The 17,885-nt window shown below is 38.0% G+C and overlaps 1 long non-coding RNA gene across 4 annotated transcripts in view; it reads left to right on the top strand.

Annotated features, from left to right (window-relative positions):
* The first annotated feature begins 2,986 nt into the window (after window positions 1–2,986).
* Window positions 2,987–17,885, top strand: part of LOC135414202 (uncharacterized) — a 36,753-nt gene continuing 21,854 nt past the window's right edge. For 2 of the 4 annotated variants that reach the window (XR_010430621.1, XR_010430620.1), the window contains exons 1-3: window positions 2,987–3,152; window positions 3,276–3,314; window positions 17,371–17,559. This is a non-coding gene — a long non-coding RNA (uncharacterized LOC135414202). The remainder of the gene's footprint in view (window positions 3,153–3,275; window positions 3,315–17,370; window positions 17,560–17,885) is intronic. The other 2 variants (XR_010430622.1, XR_010430623.1) reach the window with 2 other exon arrangements.

The following is a 17,885-nucleotide window of genomic DNA, read 5'->3' as shown; positions in this document are numbered from 1 at the left end:
TGTTGGGTAAAAAACTGGCTTATGGCTGGACCCAGGGAGTGGTGGTGAATGGAGCTACACCCAGCTGGTGGCTGGTCATTAGTGAAGTTCCCCAGTTCAGAAGATCAGTGCTGAGGCCAGTCCTGTTTAGTATCTTTATTAATGACATAGATGAGGAGATCGAGTGCGCTCTCAGTCAGTTTGTAGATGACAGCAAGTGGGGCAGGATTGTTGATCTGCTGGAGGGCAGGAAGGCTCTGGAGACAGATATGGACAGGCTGGACTGATGGACTGAGGCCAACTGTGCGAGATTCAGCAAGGCCAAGTGCCAGGTCCTGTCCTTGGGTCACAACAACTGCATGCAGCACTACAGGCTGGGGGAAGAGTGGCTGGAGATTTAGAGTTCTGCAAATCTCAATTTAAGCATGCACAGCTGCTCTTACTTTTGCACATGTTAAGTATTTTTTTAATTGGGTCTATAGGACTTTGATACCTCTGTTTTTTAAAATCTATGCAAACAAAATGTGTTTGTGCTTTATGGTGATTTTGCTATATTCTTGTCTAGCAATGGTTTAGAAAGACAGAAACTGTAACAGCAATACCTCAGCAGAATGCTTGATTACCTCTATTGAAAAGAATTTCTGAGAAATAACGATACAAAACTCATCATTTATAATGATTATATTGTCTTTGGGAAAAAATAGCTTCTGTCTCTGTCATTTCTAATGCTTAAAGTGTAATTATTCTTAACCTCTTACATTAATAAGCAAAGCAATCTAGATACTTCTCACAAGGATGTTATCTGCTTCAATAAAAAGGAACAAAAAACTATATAGGTATAGGAAACCACTGTAAAGAGGTAAAACATACCTGAGTTTTCCCATGGTTTTCACCTGAGTTGCAGAACTATCTGTAACAGTTGAATTTTCTTTGTACTAACCTCTAAGGAGCACGTGTTAGGGCTAGAGGGGGCTCAAAGGCTGGTTCACCTGAAAGTTGTAACACTTCGTAACAGTGGTAAGTCTGAGGAAAAAAAAAAACATTTCCATGAAAACCCTGAGAGGATGGTGCTCTGTGTTCCTCTTAGCTACAAGCTTTTAACTAGAGTTCACCTGTTGCTTTGCCCGCATAGTAAAAGTAGAAATAAGAAGTCATTGTGATATGTTACACAGAAATCTAACACTTTCTGGGAATGCAGCTGCTTTGGTCCTTGAGTCAGGAACATATTTTCAAAGGCCAGTTACAGTGTTACTAAAGCAGCTTCTGCACTGGGTGTTGAGGGCTGTCCTTGAAAAGAAGATTTTGGTCTTCTTGATAATGATGCAGGGAAGAAATCCCTCACCATGTCTGCTCTCATGAGAGTCATTTAATGCCATGAGCCATGTCTAACAGGTCAAATAGATGCAGGACTTTAGGTGCAGGGGATATCACTTGATCAGCCAGAGAATAAAATTACATTATGTCATTTATACACACCTAGTTGCATTCAGACATCCAGTCGTCAAAGTTCACATAAGGACCATCTCCTTGTACCTCTGTCCCCCAGGGCAATCATTAGATGGTCACAGCTTTCTGTACTGGCCAGAGTTTGACTTAAACCCATTGACATTGAGGGAGAGGCTCTCTGTCCCTGGATCACTGCAGACCTCATGCTGAGGACTCTCTCCAACTTCCAGCTGCTCTGTGCTGCTGGTGTTACTTTTAGAGATAGGACATTATTTCTTGTTTGGTTTCAGTGTAACTCCATAGCAAGTATTAGTTTCAAGTAAGTTACCCTAGAAAAAATAAGCATTGACTAGGACCCACATTTTCTATTATTCTTTCTCCAACGAGCCAATCCCTGCCTTTCTGGTGTTTTAAAAATGTTTTTCTTATGACTAAAGATTTCTTTTTTCTTTCCTTTTTTTTTTTTTCCTTTCAGTTATGTCTCTGAAAGACTGTAAACACTTTTATATGAGAATTGTAAAGCATTGAACGTGCATCTGATTTTAAGCTTGGGAACTATTACAGTCAATAGCTGCTTCTATAATTTGCCCTTTTTATGCTAATTCTTCCTCACCTTGAAGGGCTTATTGCCTATACATCCTTTGTTTGTGCTTCCATGTCTCATTTACCGAGAGTGGCACAGCAGGTTCACAAAATTGAGAATTAAACAGACAATGGACAGGATTCTTCTCCCGTCTCTGTCTCCGGTAAATTTTCACAGATACAAATGAAATCTTAAAGTCCATATTTTTTTTCTATATTGTTCTGAGATATTTGAAACCTTCTTACTCACCCGATCTCAGAACGACCTCTGATTAGCTATTCATTTCCTTTATTGCTTAAATATACAAATATACACAACATATATGTGTGCATATACTATTTATTCATACAAAGATACACATAATATATATATTTGTGTGCTATGTCATAGAAATATATACATAAATAAGATATAAAATAAGTGCATCCAATAAAGTGTAAGAATGCAGTGTATACAACATTCTTTAATATTAATGAACAATTAAATTTAAAATTTTAATAGGAAATAATTGAACAAAATTAAAAGGACCAGTTTTGGAGCCCCTCACTTCACAAGGCTGCTGGACAAACCCAAATATACTTGAGGTGGGGGAAGTGCAAGAGGGTGAGATGGTGCATCAAAGGGGTGGGGGGCAGAAACACACAGCAGTTTTACACCTAGTAGTGAGACCATCACAGGGTGCACACTTGTGTTTCCTTATCCTTAGGCTGATGACCCTACCAAAAGTTTCTGCTCTGTTCCCTTTTCTGCACTATCCTGCAGCAGTGAAAGAAGGAACAGGTGCACAAGGGGCAGCACTGTTTGGAGAAACAAGAGAAAAGGCTGATCAGCAAAAAACACATCCCATACTCTCTTAATAAAGTTCCTTAGCACGTAAGTTACGTTGGTAGTCCAGCAGTCCGTGAGTAAACAGGTCTATGCCACAACTTCAGTTAAAATCCACTTCCTGTGCCCCTGGTGGGAAGCTTTGGCAGTAGAAATCCCTTTTCTGAAGCCAGTAAAAGGTCAGTTGCTGATCTGAACAGAAGCCAAGTTGTAACCTGACTTGCAAACCAAGATGTTTACAACTCACAGAAGGTAGCAAGAAAGAGCTATGAAAGAAACAAGAACTACAGCTGAATAAAAGATTGAATTATTCTCCTCAGTAAATATTGATATTTTTCCTGTAGTCAGAACCATTTGAATGATTTGTTTAAATACTATGATTCTTTTGTTTCCTTTTTTTAACATTCTAATAGTTATATTAAAATGTTATTTCTTTTGCCAGGTTGAAAATTATCACTGAATCCTTTTTCCTTGTCAAAAGGTGGGATCATGACCTTTCTTTAAAATGATTTTGTTCTGGAATATTTATGATTAAACCTGTACCTAATTATGACTTTATAGTCCTACTGAAATTAGTTAGAAGGCACTCAAATGAGTACAGACTAATCTCTACCATCATACTATTGTCTTGAGAACATCATATACAAATAAGCTTCTAGACTATTAAACGGTTTGAACTTCCTATGTGATAGTTTGGTTGCTATGCAGTTTATCCTTAATTGTCTTTAACTTAGAATTTTGTGTCCTTAAGTACCTTGCCTGCCTGACTCTTGCACAGCTTAGTTTTGCATTGAATGTCCTGACTTTCTCATAACAGTGATTTGTGGAACTGAACTTATTAACTATCTGACATTGATCACTGGGCTGCTAATCTCAGGAGAGAGTCAACTGCTGTTTCCAGCTATAAATGCTTCACAGAAAACCTGGATCAAGGTCTTCATCTGATGGCAGCTGATATCTCTATTATATGTAATAAAGTTCTGATTAACCAGGAGGTAACGCTTGATGAATATGTAGCAGGACAGTCAATGACAGAACATTATGACAACTCACAGAAAGAGTATTTAGAATATTATTTAAATGCAAAAGAAAAGCTTATTTTTCATTGCTCAACAGATTTCTTTCTGTCTGTCCTATTAATGGCAAGTCTCTGTTCTGCTTTCTTGCAAGCTTTTTTCCACCTTGCCTTGGATACAAAAGGATTATGTAATGGGAATAATGGAGAATAAGAAAGTGGAAAGGTGCAGCACAAACTCAGCAAAATCCAATAAAATAGAGATAGAGAGCATGAAGTTTGGATCTGCTTAGAATTTATTGTTGGAATGACTGCATAGAAGAAAGGGTACTACGACATTCATTTGTAGTTCAGGTGTAATTCTGAGCCAGGAGAGTAGAGAGTTTACATTCCTGCTATGTTACCAAAGTACAGAGCGATAACACCAGAATCATGGGAGGTTTAAAAGAAAAAAACTGTGAATCATACATGTTACCTGTCTTTTTTTTTTTTCTTTTTTCTTGTCATATACTAAAGTGTCTGTGATGTATTAGACAATAGAAACCCAGAAAAGATTTCTGGGCTGTGGAAAACTGAAAAAAAAAAGAAAGAAAAAAAGAAAAAAAGAAAAAAAAGTCTATGAATGGAGAGTAAATGTGGACATCCAGGCTTAAAATACCAGCAGGGCATAAAAATGGCTTACTCTGCTGACACCTGCAGTAGCAGGTCGATTTCCTAGCACCCATATACCCACAATTCCTAAGGGCAACTGGACTCGAAAGAGAGGCAGTGCCTAAATCCTGATGACTCACAGATTGACAGACGTGGGACAAGACAGAGAAGCATATCTGAAGGGTATAATGAAGTGCATCCCAAACCAGCACACTCCTCAGTGGTTTCTTACTCCTTAGTAAGACCCCAGGTAGTGTGGGGAGAGGCTCAAAAACTCAACTTTCGTGTCACTGTGAGCAACTCTGGCCGGGCTGCCTGGGTACAGTGTCCCAGTGCCTGAGGGCTTGCAGGCTGCTCACACACATCCTGCCACTGGAGGTACTGGTGCCTCAGTGTGGGAGACTGAAATATCTTTTGCTGTAACCAAATCCATCATTCCTTTCTTCAAGGTGTTGCGTTGAGCTGCATTGTTGTTGTTATCTTGCAGCACTGTTTTCTACCAGACAGTTTGACAATCTTAATTTCAGGAGTATATAAAAGACGAAAATCAGCATTGGGTTTATCCCCTCCTGACCCAGAGTTCTCAAAGAGTTCCCACTAGAGCACTGGAAGAGGATTAGGTTAGGGAATACTTAGCAAATGGCACACCCCTTTGGCCCTGATGGGATGAGCAGGAGATTTGGACAAGATGACCTGTAGAAGTCCCTTGCAACCTCGAGCATACTGTGATTCAGTAATCTAATTGAAACATGGGAGGTGAAACAAAATGGTGACCCTCTGTCTCAAATGGGGAGGGACTTTCTTTTTGATGTACGTTTGGGTAAATTGGATAGGGCAACAGATGAGACACAGAACAACATGCAAACATGGGAGGGAGGATGTTTTGCAGAACTGCTGAGGTGAAGTAAACAGACAGCTTGTCTGTTGAAGGGGCAGGATTTCCAGGGGTAGTAGGGCAGTGGGGCAGTGGATGACAGGAAGGAACAAGACTTTTCCAGGAGTTGGGTTTTGGGCATCTGTCTTTTCTGTTCTTGTATCAGAGGTGTCTATAGGAGCATAGTACTTCTTCGTTTGACTGTTAGATAGTGAAATATTAGCCACGCTAATTATGACTGTGGTGCAGGTTTTACAGAATATGAATCTCCCTGCTTTCACTCACTCTGATCCTAGATGAAAAGTTAAACACGGTGTTGTAAATTACCCACAGGGGATGACAGGATGGTGCAGATGAGGAAAATTAAGTGAACGTGGAGCAATGAATTGACATCAGGATCAGACTGGATCATTGCTCTTCTTGATTTCCCGGTGTCATCCCTTCTTAATCTAATCTTTTTATACTGGCACAGCATGAGAAAAGTCAGATAGGCAATTCCAATTTCTGTTTGGTCTGAAGATTGTCTCGCCAATCTAACACAATGGACGTGGCACAGAAAATATAAAAGAAAGAAATATGAAACACAGAAGACCCTACACGAGTAGGATGAGGAAAGAAAGGGGCTAAGAAAAAATGGAAAATCAGTGCTACAAGTGAGTATGAAACGGATGTAGGTCCCCCAAAATGGGGATGCAAAAAATGGATGAAAGTAAACCGGTGAAGAAAACAAGCACACTGAGAAATAATCATCACGTGAGGGGTTACAAGAGTATGTCAGTGTTTTTCACAGCATGCTGAATAGTAAGTAAGAAGTGGGTTGGAGGAGAGACAGGTATTGGATAGGCAGCAAGTCCTTTCTGTCAGACATCATTTCTGCATTATTTTATGTCTCCTCAAGCAGGATGCAGAGAGGGGAAGAAGATGTTTCAATCCTGACTGGGGCCCTTGCGTGCCATCATAATAATAAGACTTAACAATCTTAATAATAGTCATTATAGTTGTTTTGTTCCATCAAACACTACGATTTCTGCACTTTAGGAGAACCTGAAAATTCATAATGAAAATGCAAGCTCTGTGTACTTTAGTTCAACTTTATTTGATTGAGAACTGACACCCTGTACAGGCTCTCACTGTTCCTGAATTATTATGGAAGAAATAAAAGGAAAAAGTCTAACTTCTCTGCATGAACTGGAATGAAATCTTAGCAGGTCTCAGGTGGTTTTGCAAGCATTCATTGTGCTACTGCTGCAGAATGTGTCCCTGCATTGTGATCACCGCTGACAGACCCGCAGCTAATTTAACAACCATTTTCTTTTTCCTAAAGGAAATCAGAAGACTATTCACATAGGTCAGAATTCTACAAATTCAAACTCTCTAAGTGTGTCTCATAATAAATAAAGAGGGATTTATTTCTACTTGGAAAAGGGAATTTAGTAATTGCAAGGGACATGCCTGAGTGTCCCCTGACCAATAACAAATGGTACATGTGACATAAGGTGTCTGTGATGGGTGCCACAGTAAGAAATAACATTTCTTTTGTCTTTTATCTTAAATATTACGGCAAATCCCAGTGCCTTAAAATATTTAAATTAAGGAAAAACAGACTGAGTTCCATGCAGCAAAGTAGTGCCTCTTACAAACCCCTGAAGTAAATGGATATGTTTTTCCAAAACAACTGTGTCACTGAAAAGCTCTTGTCACTAAAAGGTTATAAAAAAGCCCCTCAAAATCTTCAAACCACCAGTCCACAGATGCCAGGCAAGAGAAGTGGACTTTACAGCTTGCACAAAAGGATAGAGGTCAAAACTTTGCCAGACCCAGGAATCTCAAAACTGTCTTTCTTAGACAGTGTAAAAAGGCTGAAGCTTGTAGCTTTGTCAAGAATTATTTTTTTTCTCTCAGAAAGGGCCAACTTTCCTTCTGTCCCTGTTACTGACGGGCTCTGTGATGTGGGGGAACTCACTGAACTTTTTAGTACCACAACCAGCCTCACTGCAAAATAAAGGCCCTTAGAGCACTGTCTTCTTTAGGATTGTGAGCCTCAATTTGTTAAGGTGTGTACACAAACCTCAGCTTGACAGAGTAAAGGTTTGTTTCTTAATTATAATCTATATTTGTTGACTAGTGATTTGTGTATTTAATTGGGAACAAAGTCAGCTCTCTAATATGAATGTAGGAAGGGTAGAGAAAATATTATTTCCCACTCAGATGGGATTCCAAGACACTTATTTTTAGGTCCTGAAGTACTTGACTGGGGCTAGGGGAGTGATACACAGTTGCCCAGCCTCATGCTACAATAAGGCTTCCACAAAAAGGAGGCAGCCTTGTACTCCTCCTTAAGAGGGTTGAGACAACTGTGGAAGGTCCCGAAGAACTCCACAAGCAGAAGGGTGACTGAGGGAAGTGTGATGAGACGCAGAGAGCTACTGGAAGGAGAGATACTTCTCTGAAGTAAAGGAACATTAAAATGCTCCAATAACCTAAAATATGCTCTAAGTAAATACATACCTATAATATTTATATATAATAGGATATATATATATATAGGATCAGATGTACAACAACTTTGCAAAAGAGGACTTTTCATTGTGGTCAACTCATTGACCACAAGGAGATAATGTGCCCTTGCAGAAATGGTGGGCAACAACATTGCCAGCAGTTCAAGGGGAGTGATCTTTCTCCTCTACTTAGGGTTGGTTCAACCACATCTGGAGTGCTCAGAGCAGTGCTGGGCTCATCAGCACAAGAAGGACATAATTATGCTGGTGTGAGTCCTGTCAAGGGCCACGAAAGTGATTAAGGGACTGAGACACCTCTTGTATAAGGAGAAATTGAGATAGATGGGAACATTCAGCCTGGAGAAGAGAAACTTCAGGGGATATAAATATCCGACTAAGGGGACTAAAGAAGGCAGGGCTGGACTTTTCTCATTGGTGCTCTGGGAAAGGACAGGGTAGAACAGGCACAAACTAAACCAGAGGAAATTGTTTTAAACATTACAGCTACTCTTTTTTTACTGTGAAGGTAGTTGCATGCTGGGGCAGATTGCCGGAGATTTTGTGAAGTCTCCATTGTTGGAAATTTTCAAAACTCAACTGTGTAGCAAGGGAGAAGGACTAGAAAACTCCCAAACTAGAGGTACATTCACACCTCAGCAATTCTGTGGTTTTGTGATTCTGTAATCAAAGAAAATCTTCTGTCGCCATGAGAAAAAATAACTAGGCTGATAGGTAAAGAAATGGGATGCTGAAGAAAATCAGCAATTTTAAAAAAAACGACAGGTTCTTTCTGCACTTGATTTGCATTCAGTTGAACTAAGGCATTAAAGAGCTGTCAAAAGAAAATATCCCTTAGTAGTTCATTGCAGGAAAACATCAAGAACAAATTTACACATATCTATCCAACATCCTGCTAATCTATGTTCATTAACCTTCAAAACAGTATTTAATGATCTTGGCTTTTATCTAGACCTATGGATTTCACCTTGAGAGAAAAAGTTTATTCTGCTTGGTGTATTTGTTGACTGTTTGGAATGAAAAAAATACGAGAAGCTTCTGAAACATCTTGGTGAAGAGATTTGAACTTCTGCGAGTGTCTCAGATTCAAGTTTTAGGCTATATCACAAAATAATACTTCATCTGAATCAAACTAAGCTCTGTTCTGTGTGTTATATGTTTTATACTCAGTATCATCCTTATACAAGATTTTGGCCAGGCACAGTACACTCCAGTTCCTGCCTAGCACTCCAGTAATTTCAGTGGGATGGTGAGCAAATGGAAGCAAGCAAACTGGAGAGTACTCTCAGTAGTTATCCAGGTGTAAATAGTCATCCAAGCGTCCCCTGACTCAGAAGTACCGAGGAGGAGGTCCCGGGCTCCACAGAGCTCATGGCCATGAGAGTGGGCAGCCATTTGGCAACCTGACTATAAACAACCAGGGGCACCTCTGACTTGTTGAGATTTGCAGTGGACAGACTTGCAGGAGATCAAAATGTCAGCAAAGGGGGAAGAGATAGAAGCAATTAATCAGCAAGATGAAAGGAAAGGAAAGGCAGAGCAAGGGCTAAATGAAGTACATTTTCTCTTTATTTTTGGTTGTGTTTTGGTTTGCATTTTTGGAGACAGACTCATTATTTCTTGTAAAGATATTATCAATGAATATAGCATTAATAGGCAGAACTATAGCTTGGAATCGAGACTTATACTGAGAGGCAGATTGGGTTGGGACCCCTTAATTTGATTTCTGCTATTCTTACTGACAAATCTTCCTACTACAGGGTTTCTACTTCTTTCATTGCATGTTTTAATGGATAAACAAGGACATAGAGAGTAGATAATGCTCTCTGCCTGGAGTTTGAGCAATCTTAGAGGTCTCTAGAGGGAATTTAAATATTTGGTGTTTTCCAGTATGTCTATTCATCTTAATAAATTGGTACTAGGCAACCAGCCCAAATACTGAATGCATGGTCAGCAACACTGTGTAATTTTGAAAGCATTCTCAAGTTCTCTTTTGTTGTCATTAAATTAGCTTCCTCTGAAATGAAACTTGGAAATCATTTGGGAATATACCCTTTCTGGGCCCTGCCAGGAATCAGTTGTATGGATAAGATCATGTGAACTTTTATTTATTCTAGCCATTCTAGAGCTCTCCTGTTCACCTTGTTGTCCTCAAAATATGCCTGAGAGTATCCTATACATTCTTAGTACATTATGCTACTAAAATTGTTTTTAGTGATTGCAGAAAAGTTTCTACACTATCTGGGGCAAATAATAATTCAAAGTTGAAATAAATAAAAAACCTAGGGCAGCTGTCATGTTTCAAATCTTTGTGCATATCCCAGGAGTTCAGGAAGCAGCTTTTCTTTCTCTGTTGTGGTGCTTCTGGCAGGCAGTGTCTTGCTTGCCCCATCCTTGACAGACTGATTCATGGGCTAGAGGAGATCTTAAGGTTATGAGCTGAGAAGAATATGAACAGAATATGACCACCATAGAGCTTCATAGAGTTTCATAGAGCTGTAGACAGAACAGTGTCATGCCTACCACTAAAATCCTGCGTGCATACATAGGGCACTTTGAACCTTTTTTAGGGACTGTGTGTGCAGTCACACACCATACATGCAGGAAATAAAAAGGGAAGATGTCACGCAGGATGTGACAGTGAGGGCCTCTGGTGAGTAAGCATAAAGATCAGTAGAATGGGCATAAAGGCAAATATCGCTCTAAATAGTGTCCAGTCTGGACACATCCACTCTGAACTGAGGGGAGGAGAGGGGAATTTAGCAAGGGTGACTCCTTGGTCCACAACCATTCCTTCCTCCTTGGGGCCAGGAGGAACATGCCAAGCATCAGGGAAGGATAATGCAAAGGAATTATCAATGGTGATTCTCAAGCCTCAGAGGATGAAGCAGTGTCTCCTGTAAACCCTGTTATCAGAGGCACATTCGGCAGACCTATTAGATGAAAATGTGTCTCCAACAAATGACCCAGTACACTTGAATATGACTTTTTCCACATGGAACAGCTTGAGAAGGATTTAATAAAGCAGATGGTAATGGCCACTTTTGGACCATGGGCAGGGCCCAGAGATAAACAAACTGTTTCTCAAAAAACAGTGCAAGTTCATTGTATTAGGCATAAATGTGATCTTATGCAGCTTAAACTTAGCAGCCTGTTGTCAACTCAAAAATGGATTTATGTCCCTTTAACCTTTGCTTGTATTTGACTGACATTTAAAATGAAAAGTTCTCCAGGATTATGTTTGTATTCTCAGTTTATATTCTGCCTGTTTTTAAAGATGTGTTGATCATACATGAAGCATCAAGATCCTGATATGCAGATGTTACAAAATAACTCTAACTATGATGAAATATTATAGTTTTGTATGTCAGTTAAACTAAACACTTCATGCTTGCTTTAGTAAACACCGTACAATTTGTAGGATTTCTAAAATCTCATTATTGAATAACTGATCATTCAAATAACAAAGCAGCAGGGAATTACACAGTATAATGACCTTCTTCCAGTTAATGAGTATTGTTATTTGTTAAAAAATGGTGTTGGTTTCAATTATTTCATGGCTTTATTCTTTGACCTTCTACATCAAATAAGAAATGTTCAATTAATTGAAAAGTAGGGACAATTCTGAAAACAAGATACAAGGCTAATGAATAAGAGGACATACTTTTATTTAGATACTAATGCAAGTTTTAACTACAGATAAGCCTAAATGCATTCATATGTTCAAACACAAACACAGGTACACAGCACACAAATATGTACTTTCTCACTGGGTTAGCATTTTTGTAGTCTTTTTTTCTTAAGGGTGTTGTGCATGTAAGGTTTCTATGTCCAACTATTTGAGATTTTCCAGTCATAACCCATTGCTTCCTGTCCCTGAAACCAGCTAAGTTTGACAGATGAGGTCTAATTAATAATTGTGGTATGCTTTGTGCACTAAAAAATAGTACCACAAGGAACTGTTTAAGAGGTGGAACTGGATGTGGCACTTAGGGATATGGATTAAAGGTGACTATGGTGGTGCTGGATTGACAGTTGGCCTAGATGATCTTGAACGTGTCTTCCAACCTTGATTATTCTGTGATTCTGCAATAAGTGACTTTCATTTTTCTTGTATCATAAAGTAGTGGCTGGGAACTGCACTAAAAGCGACCATCTCTCCTCTTGAATAAAGTAAAAAATGTACCATGTGAAAAAAAAAAAAGAAAGCCAATTTACTGCACATTAAACTCCCTTTTCTGATGTGCAGCATTTAGGAAACCTTGGCTCAGAGGAAGTGTACTGAAAGTTCTCTCTGTTTACACAGTGCTAAATCTCTGTGTTTTCCGTCTCAGTCCCACCAGCAGTTTCAATAGGCAAAGGTTCACAGTCAGGTACAGAAGTTAAAAAAGGTGAAACCTTAGGAGTGACCAATATGTTCAAAAAAAACCACTGCAGCTGGAAAAAAAAACAGTTTCAGTTGTGGTCAGAAAGAGGTAGACAGAAATTTATTTGTGGTGTCAGAAGACAGGGAGCCAGAGTGGAGGGTAAAAAGAAGCTGGAAAAGAATTCAAATTCTCAAGGACAGGTAAGAGCCAAGAGGATGGAAGACAACATCCTCTACAAAGACAGCATAAAAGATCATCTAAAGTACTTCTCATGCTGTTGAAATGGGTTTTTTTTCCAATTCTAGCAAAACAAACAAATGTAATTGGGTGTGACTAATTACATGTTACTTTAACAAATATGCTTCAATTCACTGTAGTTCTTCTCATCACAACATCTGCAAAACCACTGAAGTTTGGTAATACTTGCTGCTTAAAATTCTACACTGGGTGCTAAATTAATGAAATGAAGATATTTTATAAATTCTTGCAGCTATTAGAGAAATTTAATTATTCAAAAATATTACTGAAACTGAGAGAATGTGCTGTACAAACGCTGGGGCACCAGGGAAATTAAATCATTTTGCTGAGTGTACATAACGTATCACTTTGCTGCTTCCAAATTGCCTCAGAGCAATCAGTGAAATGACTAATTTTTCAATGAACAGTGGATTTAAGCAGACCTATTGGGTCCTCTAGTGATGTCCCTTGCTGATACAGGTAAACATATCAATAGCATTTTCACATACATACCAAATTCTCACTTAAAATCAGTTAGATTCCACTGTAGGAAAGATATTTCAGAAAGTCTGTACTCTGAGTATTAGAATCTGCCAATAAAACTGTGTTTGTAGTTACTTAGCTTCTATTTTCTCCAGACCAATATTAATTAACATAAATTAGTCTTCTCCCTCTCTCGTGTTTAGCCCATGCAGCTTTAGAAATTTACTCAGCTGCCTAAATCAAAGGTTAATTAAATTAAATCTAATTAAAACTTAAAGGTTTTCTATTCCTTCAAATTGTTGAGCAGCCTTTTTTTTTTGAGCAATGAATTAGTCTGTTTTGGTTCCTTCTTTATTTTGTTTGGAGAATCTGAACTCCAAAATACAATTTGCTAGTGCCTCATCTGAGTGTCAAGACTTAACACCTTGACAGGATATCTACTGTCAGATTGACTCAGAAATACCTTCTTTTTTCCATCCCTCATCACAGCAGAAGTTATAGAGAGACAGTAAATTCAGAATCACCATCTGATCCACTGATGCCTACAAATTTTTGAACACCTTTGTATTTTGTATCTGGTAACTCTTCTGTTTTAATTATTAATTTCTCAGTGGAGGATTTTTCATTTTACAGTACAAAATTTCATCTTATTTCTGTCATTACTGTCTTTAAGGCATGTAATCAACAAAATGAATGGACTCTGCAAAAATACTGACTTTTAAAGTGCATGAGAGCTTTAACAGGTGTGTGCAAATTAAGATCTAAGGGAAATCCATCTGATCTGTCAGCCTTTGCTGTGCAATTCTGTGCAATGTGCTCTGGGGTGGCCCTGCTCGAGCAGGGAGGTTGGACCAGATAATCCCACTGTGGTCCCTTCCAACCTGACCCATTCTGTGATTCTGTAATTCCCCTTGACCTCTTCATATCTTTAGCAAATGCCATTAGTATACTTCTTTTTTTTAACAGGTACTCTAATTAAAGAAAAAATTTCCGGGATTGTAATAAATCTTCCTTCTAGCACAGTAGTTCCCATTTCAATGCAATATAAATATCTTCCTTTCAGCCTGTTTTTTGCTTGCTTTGCTACTCATGTAATAATCCTCATGATCTCTAGTTTCACTAACAGTTTTCTGTGACCTTCTATTAGGTGTATGCTGAATCGTAAGATCTGCTGTATTTCTCTTGATTAGAAAATACACACTGTTGAAACAGTGAGATATCAGACTAGCCAGGAATTATGTGGCATTGCTGCTTTTCACCTCATTTGCTTCCATATCTTTTCTTGTTTTTTCTTTGCTGTCTGCTGATTTCTGACCCCTGGTTTCAAAGCCTTAGCAAAGAATGTGTCAAGAAAGATTTAGTCCCTGGGTTAATGAAAGGTTAATTCACAGTTACAGGGAATGTAAGCATCCTCTTGGGATAAGGGACATAAGAAACTTTTCTTGATAAGATATCTCCATATAATAATTTTAATTTTTAATAAAAATAATTTTAATAATAATTTTTAATTCCTTTTACAGAGGAGTTTTTTATGAAAATTAATATAATACTGTACACAAGAATTAGATTCACATTATCCCTCAGATTTGAACATACTGTTTCTAGAGGCAGCCAAATTCCACACTAAATACACATGTAGCTGTAGAATGCCTGAAAAGCTTATTTTATACTGCAATGAGCAAGAACTCATGATGTAAGCAATAACACACCTATGGATGCTCAAAAACAAGATGCATTTTTTTTTTTTGCCTGATGTCCACTTGCGTGACATAGTCATAAAAATTCCTGACTCATTAATTCTAGGTCATTATACGTTGCATAACTTGTGTTTTTAAGTGTTTTGCTTAACTGCTTCTCATTCTTCATCATTAATCATATGAGAAGATTTAATAAAAGCTGTGTAAAATCCAAAGGTCATTTAAGGTCTATAATTTTATTGTGGCATGGGACCTTTCAAAGGCAACTATCAGGCAACTATCAGCAAGACAAGAAGGCATGGTCTCAAGTTGTGCCAGGGGAGGTTTAGGTTAGATATTAGAAAGAATTCCTTTACAGAGAGGGTGGTCAGACATTGGAATGGGCTGCCCAGGGAAGTGGTGGATTCTTCGGCCCTGGAGATTTTTAAAAAGAGACTGGATGTGGCACTTAGTGCCATGGTCTAGTAACCGCAGCAGTAGTGCATCAAGGGTTGGACTTGATGATCTCGGAGGTCCCTTCCAACCCGGCTGATTCTATGATTCTATGATTCTATGATTCTAAGAATCAAAGAAGCAAGGTCCAATGAATCACAGTGAGACTTAGGTAGTCAGTCTAACCCACCTGCTTTGGAAATCCCATCTTTGACGAGATCAGTGCAGTTAAGAAGTCTTTTTGACAGATCAGTGGTAAGAACTGTATCACATATCCTTGGGGCTCACTGCTCCACAGAGAGAGTATGTGACTCCACTATTACCCTCTCCTGAGGGTGCAATCAGCCTCTGTGCATTAAAGATACAGTCTACAGGATGCTGTGGTCAGTCTCAGAAGAGCTGGTTGACATTTTCTTTAAAATTCTTGGTGCACTGATCCTGGGCTTTTAAGGACTTAATATAAAAAGATCTGGCTTAATTTAAAGCTAAAAAATATCTACTCGCCTTTCATTATACCATTTCAGGATGTACCAATTAGCAGTAATGGACAATCATATTCTGAAATTCTTCAATAATTTGTTTTAGATAGTATATATCTGTACCTCCACAGTCTTACTTGCACATTTATAGAGCCTATTGTCTGTAAGTCTGCAATAATAAATTAACTTAATAAAAAAGGCAATAAGTAGCTGTCTTGTTTATGATGTGATTATCAGGAGGGATATATTTTATATAAATAGCATTGCTGGGAATATTTCTGTACTAATGGAAGATGTCTCATAATTTAATTTTCATTTCATAATTTAATTTTCCCCCATCCAACATCCTTAAAACTACTATAGATAACTTTGTATGTTATGCAATACTTTCATACTGAAAAATATCAAAGGAACACATCAGTTGTTTTTCTAAAGTGTTTTATTTGAGGAAAAAATCGAAGTTCTGAAAATTTAACTTTCTAACTATTTTTATTTTCTTTTCAATAACAGGGGTTTATTAATATGTTCTTTCCTATGATATTTTAGTATGCTTAAGATATTTATAGATAAACTAAGTAGGTAATTTTTAAAACAGTAACACTTGGACACATTAACTGTATGCCAAAAAATAGACAGTTGAAACTTATACTTGAGGAAAAAACAATAACCAAAATTGTGCCAAATGGCCTAAGACAATGTAGGGTATATTTTGTACATTGTGGAAAAAATTTGTTATTGAAATTTATGTTTGTCTTGGTAGATTAAAATTGTATACATGCATTTGGTAATATTTTGGTAATAAACTTTGTGGACTAACTAAGATCAAAATTCAGACTCAGAAAACATGTATATTTGTTCTCCCTCCATGAAACTGTTGAGACTGAAAAATTATATACTAATAGGTAAAACACATGGCTAGTAAGGACAGAATAAAAACACAAAGTAGAAGACAAAAAATGAGAGATAAAGTAGTTCTGGTCAGAAAGTAATTTCAGACCTGGTTTTTGGTGTGGATTTACTGGCTCCAGTGACGAAATGAAAGGCAGCCTCATAGAGTAAGAGCAGCCTTGAATCCTTCATGCATATCATCAAATAATTGCTTGTTAAATTCTCATCTGTAACTTCTAGACAATCTCTCTGCTTCTGATGGGTTGCACCGGTTGTCACTGGGAATACAGTTCAAAGGAAACCTAAGTGCAGAATGCTATCCACTGACTAGTTTAGACTATATTGGTTTTATTAGTCATTATGATATCTGAGGAAGACAAGCCCCAGGTGCATTTTCAGGTTTGATATCCAGATAGATCTCTGGCCAGGCAGAGTTCTTCTGTAACCTGGACATTTGATCCCAAAATATACGAAATTTCATTACACTAAAGTGCTTCTTTTTCAGAAATAACTGCATTTTAAACTCTGCATCACTATAAATTGTTCTTTATAAATTATATTATATGATATTTTATTTGGCATTCAATCTCTTCAATGTTCTCCCACAGACTTTTTTCATAGATTATGGCATAAATGAAGCACATTTACTGAGTAAGCCTTAACATTATAAACTTGGATTCTGTTTCATCTTTCTTTGGAATGTGGCAGGTGTAAGGTCAAGCCAGAGGGAGTCTAGGCTAGAATTTTAGTTCAGATCAACTGTGACTGCTTTTGAATTTCTTCTCCTGGTCATCCCTGTTTTCTGCACTTTAGTTGCCAACACAGAGTTTTGGAGTGCATGACCTGGCTTCTTTTCAGGTGAACCCACAATCTCATGAGATGATCTCATTCTTTTCAGATGAAACTGAACTGGAAGATGGTCACCAAATGTTGCTGGGCCACAGGTTGAGAGTGCCATAAGTCAAGGCCTCAGGACCAGGCTGGAGCCCTCCTTTTGGCACTTCACCACCAAAATCATGTGTAGTGTGTTCACTGCACCCTCAGCACCGATGGTTTCATCTCTAAGATCTGCTCCTTTTGAGTCATGGTAATTTATAATGTGGATATAACCTCTTTTGTGAATGTAACCTTTATATTGAAGTTATTGTAATTCATGTGCTGGCCAGTTACGGACTGGCTTATAGTACAAAGGAGGACACTGTGATAACCACTTGTAATAGATTTTGTTATAGCAGTTCATTTTATCTTAAATGTTTCCATTTCCATCTCAGTCACTCTGAAGGATGTTACAGATTTGATTTATTTTATATATATACTTATCATTGGTTGTCTTCTCAGAATCTTGAAAAATACTTTTCTCTACTTCTTTCTCTAAAAAAATCAGTTTTCTTTCTTCATCTGCTGGAAGTAAAG

The sequence above is a fragment of the Pseudopipra pipra genome, chromosome 5 (genome assembly GCF_036250125.1).
Source record: "Pseudopipra pipra isolate bDixPip1 chromosome 5, bDixPip1.hap1, whole genome shotgun sequence".
NCBI classification, from domain to species: domain Eukaryota; kingdom Metazoa; phylum Chordata; class Aves; order Passeriformes; family Pipridae; genus Pseudopipra; species Pseudopipra pipra.
Note: the sequence above shows the minus strand (reverse complement) of the source record. Positions and strands in the feature narration are given on the sequence as shown.